Source organism: Siphateles boraxobius, unplaced genomic scaffold, assembly GCF_051911475.1.
Source record: "Siphateles boraxobius isolate OS27281-9 unplaced genomic scaffold, OSU_SipBor_1 33, whole genome shotgun sequence".
Classification (NCBI taxonomy): domain Eukaryota; kingdom Metazoa; phylum Chordata; class Actinopteri; order Cypriniformes; family Leuciscidae; genus Siphateles; species Siphateles boraxobius.
Window position 1 is genome coordinate 6,720,522 of NW_027508953.1, and position 12,930 is coordinate 6,733,451.

The 12,930-nt window shown below is 41.4% G+C and overlaps 1 protein-coding gene across 2 annotated transcripts in view; it reads left to right on the forward strand.

Annotated features, from left to right (window-relative positions):
- The first annotated feature begins 11,024 nt into the window (after nucleotides 1–11,024).
- The window catches only part of ash1l (ash1 (absent, small, or homeotic)-like (Drosophila)), a 33,157-nt gene continuing 31,251 nt past the window's right edge, over nucleotides 11,025–12,930 (forward strand). Inside the window, exons 1-2 of one of the 2 annotated variants that reach the window (XM_077195223.1) lie at nucleotides 11,025–11,186; nucleotides 12,041–12,137. The gene's annotated coding sequence lies outside the window, so the exon portion shown is untranslated. The remainder of the gene's footprint in view (nucleotides 11,187–12,040; nucleotides 12,138–12,930) is intronic. The other variant, XM_077195224.1, reaches the window with a different exon arrangement.

The following is a 12,930-nucleotide window of genomic DNA, read 5'->3' on the forward strand; positions in this document are numbered from 1 at the left end:
TCCGAAAAAAAAAATCCGAACTGCTCAGTGGGTGTTATTACAGTTTTAAGTGCCTACGGTGCTAACCGAGGACGTGTTATTGACGGAGTCATGGATCATAGCTCGCTCATCTCCGTTTCAAGTTGCAAGTTGTGTCCGAATTCGCTTCTTCCCGACGATCGACACGATCGATGCCCTTCATGTTTAGGTGCTCAACATCTGAAGGAGGCCCTGACTGATCCGTGTTTGCATTGTAGTATGCTACCGATGTCAGAGAGACAGCTTCGCCTCGCTGAGTTAGACATTAACTCACCTGTTAGCCTCGCACAACAGCCGCGACGCGCTCAAAATCGTCGCGCGTCAGCAGCTGCTGGCGCTCCGCCGAGCAAGGAGAAATCTGAACTACAGAAAGACACTTCAGAACACTTGTTATCGAAGACTGTAGCTTCTCTCTCTTCAGAAATGATGGAGATGAAACGTCTTCTTCAGTCTTTTCAACCTCCAGTGTCAGCCCCACATACTGAGAACACACCAGTGGATGAGAGTGATTTCCAACCCCCACATGCTATAGATTTTGACGCTCTCTCCATGAGCGCGTCTAATTCACATTTTCTTGATGGAGAATCGGTGGAACCTGCCGTACAACCCACCCTCCCAAACGATGTTTTTTCTAACCTATATGCTACAGGTGGTTCGAGCGGTGGGTCTGTACATTCATCGGGCGCAGGCCCATCTGCTCCAGACGATGTATTATCTGTTCTGCAGATGGCGGTGGCTCGTTTGGGTCTTGACAAATCACCTGTCCAACCCATTCAAACCAATGTGTTCTTCAGACAAGCTGCTGATAGTAATGTGTTCACGATGCCCCCAGGTAAGGATTTTTTGACAGAATTCTCTAGTGCACTTAACAGTCCCAATGTGCCTAGGAGGAGGTCAAAGACAGCCCGCACTCTTGTCGCAATGGCTGAGGCTGAATCCATTGGGGTAGGACGGGCACCTGAAATTGAACAGCCGGTTGCAGCTTTGGTGGTATCACCAGATGAGGCTCTAAGAGGCAATGTACGCTGCCCGAGTGCACAATGTGGACGTACTGACACTTTATTAAGAAGGCATACGAGTCGGTAGCCTATATAACTCGAGCTGAGAATACTATCTGCCAGCTGCTTCTTGCCTGCAATAACACATTAGAGTCAGCGAGCGTTGACGATTCTACATTTCAGTTCTTACAGACAGCTCTGTTGACTATGGGTCATGTGACTCGGGAACTTGGGAAACTTTCAGCGACCCTTCTAACAGCCCGGCGTCAGGTATGGCTTGCTCAGGCAAGGTTACCTGAAGATTGTAAGAAGACACTGAGAGAACTGCCAATTGTACCAGGACATCTTTTTGGCCCCAATGTTTCTGAGATATTGGAGAAGAGAATGAAGTTGTCAGAAGGCACACGACAACTGACTCAGGTTTCACGAGCACCACCTTTTAGAATGCCTCTGACTCCGGCTCACCCACGCTACCTGGGCTCAGAGCATCGAGTGCGACAGCAGAACATTTCTCAACTTCAAGCTCCACACCGACATAGAGGGGCCGAGGAGGCTCAGGGACGCCGCCCTTTTCACCGTCACCAGCAGGGGAGACCACGTCAGCGCCCCCCCCTCAGGTCCTAAAGGCTGAGGCCAAAAACCCTGAAGCTATGGGGCCGGCGGTCGGTCGTTTCACTGTGCAGCATCTCCATTACTGGGAAAATTCGGTGTCCGACGCCTGGGTTCTGGTGACTTTGAGCAGGGGATACACTCTGCAATTCCGACGCTGGCCTCCCAAGTTTTCAGGAATCTTTCCGACAGTCGTCAAAGATGTAACCAGTTCAATGGCCCTTTCCTTAGAAATTCATTTACTGTTACTGAAAGGAGCCATAGAAAAAGTTCTTCCCCTCAGTCAGAGGGACGGGTTTTACTCCACGTACTTCCTTGTTCCAAAGAAAGATGGCGTTTTCGTCCAGTTCTGGACCTGAGACGCCTAAACATGTTCTTGAAGTCTCTTCCTTTCCGAATGTTACGCACAGTCGACGTTCTTCGATCTGTGACGAAATGAGACTGTGTACTTAGCTCTACAACACTTCTTACCAAACCTGATGGGTCGTCATGTGCTTGTCCGGTCCGACAACACGTTGACGGTCTTTCATTTGAATCATCAGGGTGGCACCAGGTCTCTTGCGTCTTTACTGCTAACTCGCAAGATTCTCACATGGTCTCAGGGCCGGCTGGCCTCATTAAGGGCAGTTCATCTTCCGGGATTGGACAATCAAGTGGCGGATGCTCTGTCCAGGGATCTGCTGCTCCCGGGGGAATGGAGACTTCACCCGGATGTAGTACAGTTGATTTGGCGTCGGTTTGGCAAGGCAGAGGTCGACCTGATTACATCGGAAATGACCACTCATAACCGCTGGTGGTTCGCGAGAACCGAGACGTACAGCCCATTGGGACAGGATGCATTAGCCCACAAGTGGCCGAGTTGCCTGTTGTATGCGTTCCCTCAATTTCCACTTCTGTGGGAAAGTTACATTGTATATTCCTATACAAGCACAGGGTGCTTTTAGTGGCACCTCGATGGCCATCCAGGCTATGGTTTCCTCTCCTTCTGAGTCTGTTACAAGGTGAACCATGGCAGCTTCCCACCAGATGGGACCTTCTTTCTCAGATGCACGGCCGTGTTTGGCACCCAGATCCAACTCGTCTTCAGCTCTGGGTTTGGCCCTCGGGTTCAGATCACAGTTAATGGATTGTGAACCAGCAGTAGTGAACACTATGGGCAACGCTAGGGCTCTTCGACACGACAACTTTATGCTGCTCGTTGGAGGATATTTTCTTCTTGGTGTGGGGATCAAGGAATTGACCCAGTTCACTGTACTGTGCCGATAGTTTTGAGTTTCTTGCAGCATCTATTAGATGACAACAGGGCGGCCTCCACTTTAAAAGTTTATGTTGCTGCCATATCTGCTTATCATGACCCGGTTGCTGGTGCTTCCCTTGGGTCTCATAACCTTGTTTGTAGTTTTCTGAAGGGAGCGAGGCGTTTAAAGCCTGTTCATTCTACTCCCTTTCCTGTGTGGGACTTACTGCTTGTTCTATAGTCCCTTTGTGCACCACCATTTTTGAGCCGTTAGCTGTTGCAGATATTAAGTGGTTGTCCTTAAAAGTGTCTTTTTTGTTGGCCGTTGCTTCCACTAAACGCGTCGGTGAACTTCATGCCTTGTCAGTGAGTTAATTGTGTTTACGCTGGTTACCAGAGGAGTCTGGGGTCATTATTCGGCCTAATCCAGCCTTTCTCCCTAAAGTTTTGTTACCACAATTTGTGAATCAGTCTATTCATCTGGCTGCTTTTCAGCCGCCTTTCAATCACTTAGATACAGATGGGGGGAGGTCTCATCTTCTGTGTCCTGTACGAGCTTTAAAGTGTCATGTTAAGTCTACCGCTTCTTTTAGACAGACGGATCAGTTATTTGTCTGTTATGGTGAGGTACGCAAGGGTGCACCTTTGTCCAAACAGAGATTATCACGCTGGATTGTTGAGACGATAAAGTTGGCGTATAATAAATCTCATCAGCCCTTACCAGGGGGTGTTACTTGTCACTCCACTAGGGCCGTGTCTTCGTCTTGGGCCACTTTACGGGGAGTTTCCTTGGCGGATGTCTGCAAAGCTGCTACCTGGTCTTCTCCATGTACCTTTGCGCGGTTCTACAAGGTAAACATGGCTGCTTCCCATGATGTGAGCTCTGCAGTCCTTCTGGAGAAACCCTGATGTTTGCAGGTGGGTGGCATTCCTCATGACCGTGTTGATATGCGTCATCCACTAGTGCTTTGCACTGCCTCTGGCGGTCAGTAGGAATGAAACAGAACGCTAGTTACGTATGTAACTCTGGTTCTGTGAATTCCGGATGACCGCCAGAGTCCCTCGTCACTCGGAATGCGCGAGAAAGCATTCTGAGGCTGGGCACAGAGTCGCTGTGGGTTATATACTCGCGTCTCGGTCTGCGTCATGACGTGACTTTGTTGTTATATTCTCCTCGATCTATCTAGCTGGCGCAGCGATTATCCACTAGTGCTTTGCACTGCCTCTGGCGGTCATCCGGAATTCACAGAACCACAGTTACATCCGTAACTAGCGTTCAGGGTGGTTGATGGCTGATATAAAATTAATAATTCAACCTAATGACACAAAAACAATGTTAACATTTATTTTACATTATCCATCTATAAATTACAGGAACGTCTGTCTGTGTGTCTGTTAATCGCATATCTCTCGAACCGTTAGTCCGATGGATTTCAAACTTGACAGGTGTCTTGCTACGGGCACGAGTAAGTGCAGTGCCGAGTTTGAGGTTGTTGCAACATGCTGCTGCATGTTGGTGCTGGCTGCTGCTGGATTCATTTGAGCATCTTGACTGTTCCCTGCGCCCCCCAAGTCCTGTGTCAAGATCAGGTCATCTTTGTATGGAAAAAAAAATTAGCATTACATTTGACTTCAACAATAAAGGTCATTACCTAATTTTTGTTACAAGACATGACTTGCATTTAATTATGTTGGATGGGATAGCACATGTTACTGTAAATGAAACGTGTCCTATAAAATGAGTCTTTGAAAGATTCCTCACCTGAACTGTCCAAATGGTCATCATCTGGAATACCTTCCAGGGGTTGCTGACTTTCAATAATCCCAACAAGTCCCCCAACTACTCTGTGTCTGGTGGAACTGGGAGTCCCCCACCTGTCTTAAAACGCTCTTGACGCGTAGCAGCAATTGTTTTTTTCAGGTTTATTTTTATATTTTTCCACAGGACCTTTACAAGATAATATATACTCTGAAGTAGCAGTTCTATATAATATTGTTTTCTTTTTACATTTCATTAATGAAAACATTTATAATTGACTGATTTGTAAGAATGGGGCAACAATAAATCTTACCTGAACTTGTTGGAGTGTCCGTTTGGTTACTTTTTCATTTGAGTTGAATTCATTCAATATGGAAATCCATGCCTTCTTCTTCTTGTTTTCTGTACCTGAATCATGCTGTTTGTTTCCAATTACAGGATAATTTGATACAATTTGTTTAAAAAGGGTCTTCTCAAATTCAATGAAGTTTTTTGAGCGTTTTCTTCTGCGTTTATAAATTTTTTGACTCCTGTTCCACACACTCCTTAAGACTAATGAATTAAAAGTATTCAATAACAGGTTTTTATAGCAACCTCTCCTTAGCCACATGTGCATGCCATTAATCTAATCGGGTTCCCAAAAGATGATCTCACTTGTCCTTGATTACCTTAATCTGAGACTCTTTAGTCTAGAAAGTTAATCCAAACTTAAGCAACATCTCAGAAAGTCAGTTGTTTAGTGTGGATTAATTTAAGTAGAATTAGCCTAGTCCTGGGGCCTGTACCATGATGGTAGTTGAACAAACTCAGGGTTACAGGATTAGTTTTGAGTTGACAAAACCAAACCAATCCAACCAGGCTTTGTTGGTACCATGATGCTGATCATCAACTTTCTATGTCAACTCAGCTTTGATCCTGAGTTTAGGAGTTTTTAGGTGTGACATCAGTAGCGAACAGCCAATCACACGTTGAAAAAGAGTGAACCTGAGATTAATTTCACGCGAGAGAAGCAGTGCAATTCACTTATTAAATAAAAGTATTAAAATAGGAAGAATTTAAACAAATTTACACCGCAAGAAAAAAACAGCTGTCTATGAAAGAGACAACTAAAAGAAAAAGTCTCGCTACTGCATATCAGTGCAAGTAAAAGTTGTGAAGTTATTTTATACAGCTGATAAAGGTATAGAGAGAATTGAACATTTAAGCTCACATGTAGTTATTTATAGCTTCATCTATTGATTCTAAAGTGTATTTATATTACCTTTATATATTTATTCATTTAAACTGCGTAATAATATTTGATGAACTAAAATTGTACATCTGTGATTGTTTAAGGGTATAATAATTACATAGGTCTAAATAATATCTAAATCATACAAATTTATTATTCTTAATAAGCATCACTAAAAACCAGACGATTTTGTCTTTAAAAATCATTTGCTATGTAGTGACCTTTAATTTGGAGTAGAAACAGGTGGAGTGACTTTATCGCATCAGGCATGTGTCACTTTGCTCACAGCTGATTGGTCCAAGTTCGGTTTGCAACCTCTTACCTGGAACATAACCTGCCCCAAACCAGGTTAGCCGTGGAGCGTAAGTTACTATGGCGATGAACACTGCTTAAAGCCAAACCACTCTCATGGTCCCTAAAACCCAGGGTTGTCGCAAACTAAACTGAAACATAGCTGGTTAGCCACCTAAACCGGCTTCATGGTATAGGCCCCTGATTTATTTTAAGCCCTTAACGGGAAACCGGCCCATTGTCAGCTAAACATTAAGTCAGCTACACTGTTTACTTCTGAATATTGTAGTTATTCAGAAGTAGTTAGTGTCAGTAGTTAGTTTTATATGTAGTTCAATTTTCCATATTTATTGTATGTCATTATGTCAGTATCAGTATTCCCTTTCAACCATGCACAAATAAAAATGTCACTGAACTTCACCTGTGTAATTATAACAATGAGCACTCAAACACACCAAACCAACAATTACTAAAAACACACAAAAACTGATTTTGCACATACATAGTCAAATCGATTAATCGCGATTAAAAAAATATACAGTACACACACACACATATATAATGTACAGTATATATACTTATAATAGCCTATATACACACATCTATCTATAAATTACAGAAACGTCTGTCTGGGTGTCTGTCATTCGCATATCTCAGTAAAAGAAGCACACATTGAAGATGTTTAGATGATGTTTAGAAGGTTGTGGTTTAAAAATAAACATTCTGACATTAGAGGGTTGTGGTTTAAAAATATCTGAATCTTATATTTTATTCACGGCCATCATTTGTAGTAATCACAAACTGTTTGCTCAAGCGTAGCGTTTTCTCGGAGTTCACCGTGTCGCTGCTCCCTGAATCGTCTCGCTTATTCATTTGTGGATGTTAACTGAATCTGTAAGTCAGCTACACTGTTCACTTCTGAATATTATATTTTATTCTTGTGCGCTTAACATTATCGTTACTGTATAATAGTAGCCTATGCTAAACTAAACATAAAAGACACTTACTGCCTTTGTCTCTACAACTGTAATCTGCACAATGACAACAAATATATTGACACCAATGTAAATCTAATCTAATATAAACTCCTGCTACCTGTACACAGATACCCAAATAGCCTACATGTCACCTAATATCACCATTATAAATTGTTTTGCAACCATGTAGTAAAATTTTCCATATTTATTGTATGTCATTATGTCAGTAGCTAGTATTTGCTTTCTACCATGCACAAATAAAATTGTCACTGAACTTTTGCTGTGTAATTGTAACAATAAGCACTCAAACACAAATCAACAATTACTAAAAACACACACAAAAAATGATTTTGAACGTGCATATGTTATTCGCATATCTCTCGAACCGTTAGTCCGATGGATTTCAAACTTGACGGGTGTCTTGCTACGGGCACGAGTAAGTGCAGTGCCAAGTTTGACGTTGTTTGGATTAGAAATGCAAAAGATATTGTTAAATATATCGGTAAAAGAAGCACACATTGGCTTTTGCCGCTCTAGCTGGCTCACACTGCACACCCAGTGCCCACTCCACAAAATAAACATTCTAACATTAGAGGGTTGTGGTTTAAAAATATCTGAATATTATATTTTATTCACGGCCATCATTTGTAGTAGCTAGCCTATTCACAAACTGTCTGCTCAAGCGTAGCGTTTTCTCTGAGTTCACTGTGTAGCTGCTCCAGCCAAGGTCTGAACCTCCCCTGAATCGTCGCGCTTATTCATTTGTGGATGTTAACTGAATCTTTAAGTCAGCTACACTGTTTAATTCTGAATATCATATTTTATTCTGGTGCGCTTAACGTTATCGTTTTCTCAGAGTTTAGGCCAGCAACGGAAACATACCAAACCAACAATTACTAGAAATACGGGCATTGCACTAGAATTTAATAATCTCAAATATTTAAGCCTAGTATTGGATTGAAGACTGTGATTAATAAACCAATAATAATTCCATAATTTAATCATAATAGAGTTTTGTTGTGTTAAGTTTTACATACACCTTTCTAAGGGTTTGGGTCAGTAAGATTTTTTTTTAAATACTTTTTCTCCAGCAAGGATGCATTAAATTGATTGAAAGGGACAGTAAAGGCATTTATAATGTTATAAAAGATTTATATTTCAAATAAATGCTGTTCTTTTGACCATTCTATGAATCAACACTGGGGAAAAAAAGGAATGTTTCTTGAGCAGCAAATCAGCATATTAGAATGATTTCTGAAGGATCATGTGACACTGAAGACTGGAGTAATGATGCTGAAAATTCAGCTTTGCCATCCAAGGAAAGAAATGACATTTTAAATTGTAATAGTATTTCACAACATTACTGTTTTAACTGTATTTTTTATCAAATAAATGCAGCCTTGGTGAGCGTAAGAGACTTCCTTCAAAGACCCTATGGTGTGTTTGCGTGCTTTGAGAGGCAGATATGCTTTTCAAAATTTATCTGTCATTTAGATTTTGTATGAAGAGAAAGCTTCTGAACGTAGCTTCCTAATTAATTCATGTAATATTTGACACGTCCTCATGCAGTCAGTCAGATTAATTATCTCATTTGCAGCTTGAAAAATCCCACATCAAATTAGTTACAAAACAGCAACAGTTTCACTATATGAACTATGAATTTTGATTTCCATTTATTTTAGCAAGGCCATTTCAGCATGATTGGTAGAGAGGTAAATGAGACACGTGAGTATTCATATTTATTCATAGAGCAGTCCCTACAATGATAATCCCTTGACATAATAGTAAGACACTCAGCACTTGTATAAATGCAGAATTGACCAGTTACTTTGATCAATGTAAAAAAAATAACCATATGTTTTGCGCAACTGAATATTCCACCTCCTCCAAGCTTGATTAAAAAGTTCAAAGGGAGTTTGTGTGGATGGAGGAAAAGGTCAAATAAAAAAGCAGGTTTCAGTTATCATATTGTTGCTCTAATTATTGCGAATTATGCCCACTTATGCTGTTACACAACATTCCACAGCTAATACTCACGAAAGTCTCAATTCTGTTTGTTAAACACTGACATGACATGACACAACAGGATACAGAAATTACAATAATTGATGACCTTAGTGTCAGCAATAGTGGTTGGGATTTCGAATAATCTCACTGGCTTCATCTGAAATTGCATAAACAGTACATGACGAAAGTAAAAAGTCTGAATTCACAGTACTCATAAAAGAGTAGGCAAAATGTACCCGGATGACATACTACTTCCAGCTAGATTCTGAAGTGTGCATACAATGGACACTTTTCTATCCCATGAGGACACGGAAGAGGATTTATGAATGGTAGTGAAGCGACATAACTGATGATGGTAGGTCACATGATAATGACAAATGGTGTAGTAGCTACATTCTCAGATTACTCAAACTACAAATATTCATACTATATAAAACATACTTTTTTAGAGGTTGTAAAGTTATAACTTGTTCAAAATATGTACCTAACAAGAAAGTATGTGATTTTGAACGCAGCCCAAGACTCTCTTGAATTTGTCATCTAAAAAGATTTGTTCAGTAGACCTTTCTGTAGTACCTCCTTACACCCGTAGGTGGCGTCCGTGAGTGTTTTGTGAGTCATTGAATAATTTACTGAACTGACTTGTTAAAAAAGCGTTTAACTGAAAGTCTTATAGATACAGTCGGTTGTCTGGGAACGCCCCGTCACGTGATGTGAATGTACGCAATTGGGGGAAAACATTGCCTTGGCGCTCATTGAAATAGACTATCATGGTGTCATTTTCTGTACCGCCAATAAACAGACAAATTATGAATTGAAGTTCTACATCCTTCCTAATAAACTCAAAGAACGGGAAAGGAGGACAAAATGGCTACAAGCAATAAATAGTAGTGTAATACTGATGTTCTGTAATACCTCTATAGTACTTCTATAGTAGGCCTATGTCATAAAATACTATAGTATTCCTATAAGATTACTATAATATTTTGTCCTAAAATACTACAAGATTCTTATAGTTGTTGTTCATAAGGGATGTCTCAACATATGATTGAGTTATAGGCTAATGTTACCGGTAACGTTAGCTACCGCGATGTCTTACCTGGAGATTCAACAGCAAAATATGTCTGGAAACGACACCTCCGGCCATTTATGGACGGGTCATTGGCCCAGTTTTTAATTAAATATGGGCAATCGTACCCTATTGCAGTTAATTTAGCAATATATCGTTGCCGGTCGGCAGGCGTCAATGCTTCGCAATAAGACATTTTTGTCATTAAAATAGGCTACACATGATGTTCGCGGTGTTTTCCCCAACGCCGACCACGCCCCCAAACTATGACGCGTTGCCGACCGTCTTTAAACATGCACTTGAATCACTTTCAGGTGATAAACAATCTAACAATGACAGCCATTCAAAAAACCCCTTAAAACTTTGTTTTGTTCTTCATGTGAACAAGAACAATTCATACCACTTAAAAGATTCGTTGAAAACAAACAACTATTAGTGTCTGGTCTCCTAATGATGGATTCTGCTCACTTATACTATTACACAACCCGATGGATTCTGCTCACTTACTATTACACAACCCGCCCCACGGCTAAGATTCCCACAGGAGTCTCGATATTTCACTGTGGGTAAACACTGCCACGAGCGTACGACAACACACGAGTCACGACACTTTTTCAGGAGTCAATCGTTTTGTGATTCATCAAACGTGTAACTGCTCTACATTTCATCTGAAGAAAACAATTATAGCCCGTATGTTGTTCAAATGTCTGTAATTGAATATGCCCCGTACAATTTAGCAGGGAGAAAGTGTCGAACAGCCTTCTTCGACAACTGCCCTCGACTCCCCTCCCTTCTACCCGTCCCCCTCCTTTCCTCACCTCCCCTCCCGCCCCGCTCTGACTGTGAGAATGCCCGTGGTGTACTGACAGTAACGATACGGGCTTAGCAGACATGGAGGCCCGATTAACGAGAGAGGCTCATTCCGACGCGTCTGAGCTCGACTAACGCTGACCTGGAGAGGGATTCGTGCGACACATCAGATTATCACGGGTAACAAGCGCCGCACATAAACGGAGGAGAGGGGGAATAATTTGAGGGAGAGATCCATTTCGGGTCCTCTGTTGATTCAACGCAGCAGCCGCCATTTTGTTGACAGTTCGTGTTTTTAATAACCCGTGCAAGGCTCATCCCGAAGAGGGTTAGGTTTTTGTATTCTGCTTCTTTTGGTCCTCCCAAGGATGTTTGTACGCTATTGTTGGATTTTTATTGACGACCGGAGCGATAAGGGAACACTTTACTAATCTGAAACACCAACAGCGGCTGCTTCGTTACATTACTAGTCGTGTGGACGGATCGCGGGGGTTTTAGCCAGCCATACCAGTAAATGTGCCTGACAGGACAGATCAGCCGTTTCATTAGAATGTGGGTTTAGTGGTACCAATTACCTGGTGTGAATTCACTCATTTGAGAGGTAGTAAACAACACATAGACGTGAATTGAATGACCGTTGACGTTGTATACGTGGGGTTATAGCCGCGATGAACTTACATTGCTCTGACATGTGTCTTAAAAAATTGCAATGGCAGCAATGTATTTTGACATCCCGTTGTAGGAAGAGTCCGAGTCTAATAACTTGCTAATATTGTTTCATACAGTCCAGTTTTTGACATATACAGTAATGTAAGGTTAAGCTCAAGATATGCTTTTTGCTAACTAGCTATGCTAGCTATATTAGGATCATAAACCGTGACCAGTACGCCTCACGTATATAAATATCGTAATTTTTGCGGGGTGACTAGATCTACAGACTAGACGAATATTTAGTTATGCCACGCATTGGTAAGAATGTTCTCCCGAGAAATGTGACCGTTTTCCCTTTTGTTTTTTTTTTGGGGCCATATCAGCAATTTCAAGATAAATATCCAAGCGACCATGCTGTTGCGCACGAAGGAAGGATTTTGATCGCAAATTATGTGAACGCCGTTTTGGACCGCTATCAAGGTGAGTAGCTTGTTATTCTTTTCTGTATTTAAACTGCAAATACTCAATACATTGTTTAATCCAGGTGGTTTGTTTATTAGGGCATCAGCTGTCAAAACAAGTAAGGAAAATGCAGTATTTTGATCCGTAACTCGCGAGCTTTGTTTGTTGTTGCCAGAACGTATGGTGTTTAGTAAGTGTTGCGGTATTCATGAAGGAGTTCTGGTTTTACGTGTTCATAATAAAATACCAGTTTCATAGAAATGAACCTCCAGTAGCACCTGCGAGTAGATCATCCTCAGTTAACCCCACTCACAATAGGGTTCATTGCACATGCAAATTGCGCGCGCCTTTACTTGGTTATATTTTTCCCTTTGGAGCAGATGTCTTGACTAGCGTAGGAAAGTGTAGAAAGTGGTGTCTGGAGCCTCTGAACCACCTTTGACCTCTGACTCCGCTGTCAAGGAAACCAGAACTAAGCTTCCCGCTGACTGAGTGCTGTTTGAGTGGATAGCCGTGATTTCAGGCATTTAGTTTGTGATCGGAAAAGATTGCGCTAAGACGCATTATGTTTGAAATATGAGGCAGATTAATAGTAGATCCAAATGCTTAGCCTGTTGTAGAGAAGTTTAGTTTCGTTTTGTGGTCCTTTCCTACTGCATCTGATGCGAAGTTGCGAGTTAGTAGATAAATAAATCTAACAGTTGCTCCAAAATAATCGACACTTAAAAATGAATGAATATCATTTTATTAGATATAAAGTAAAAAAAGAAGTAGCATTTAAAAAACAACAACAGATGCACATGCATAAGTC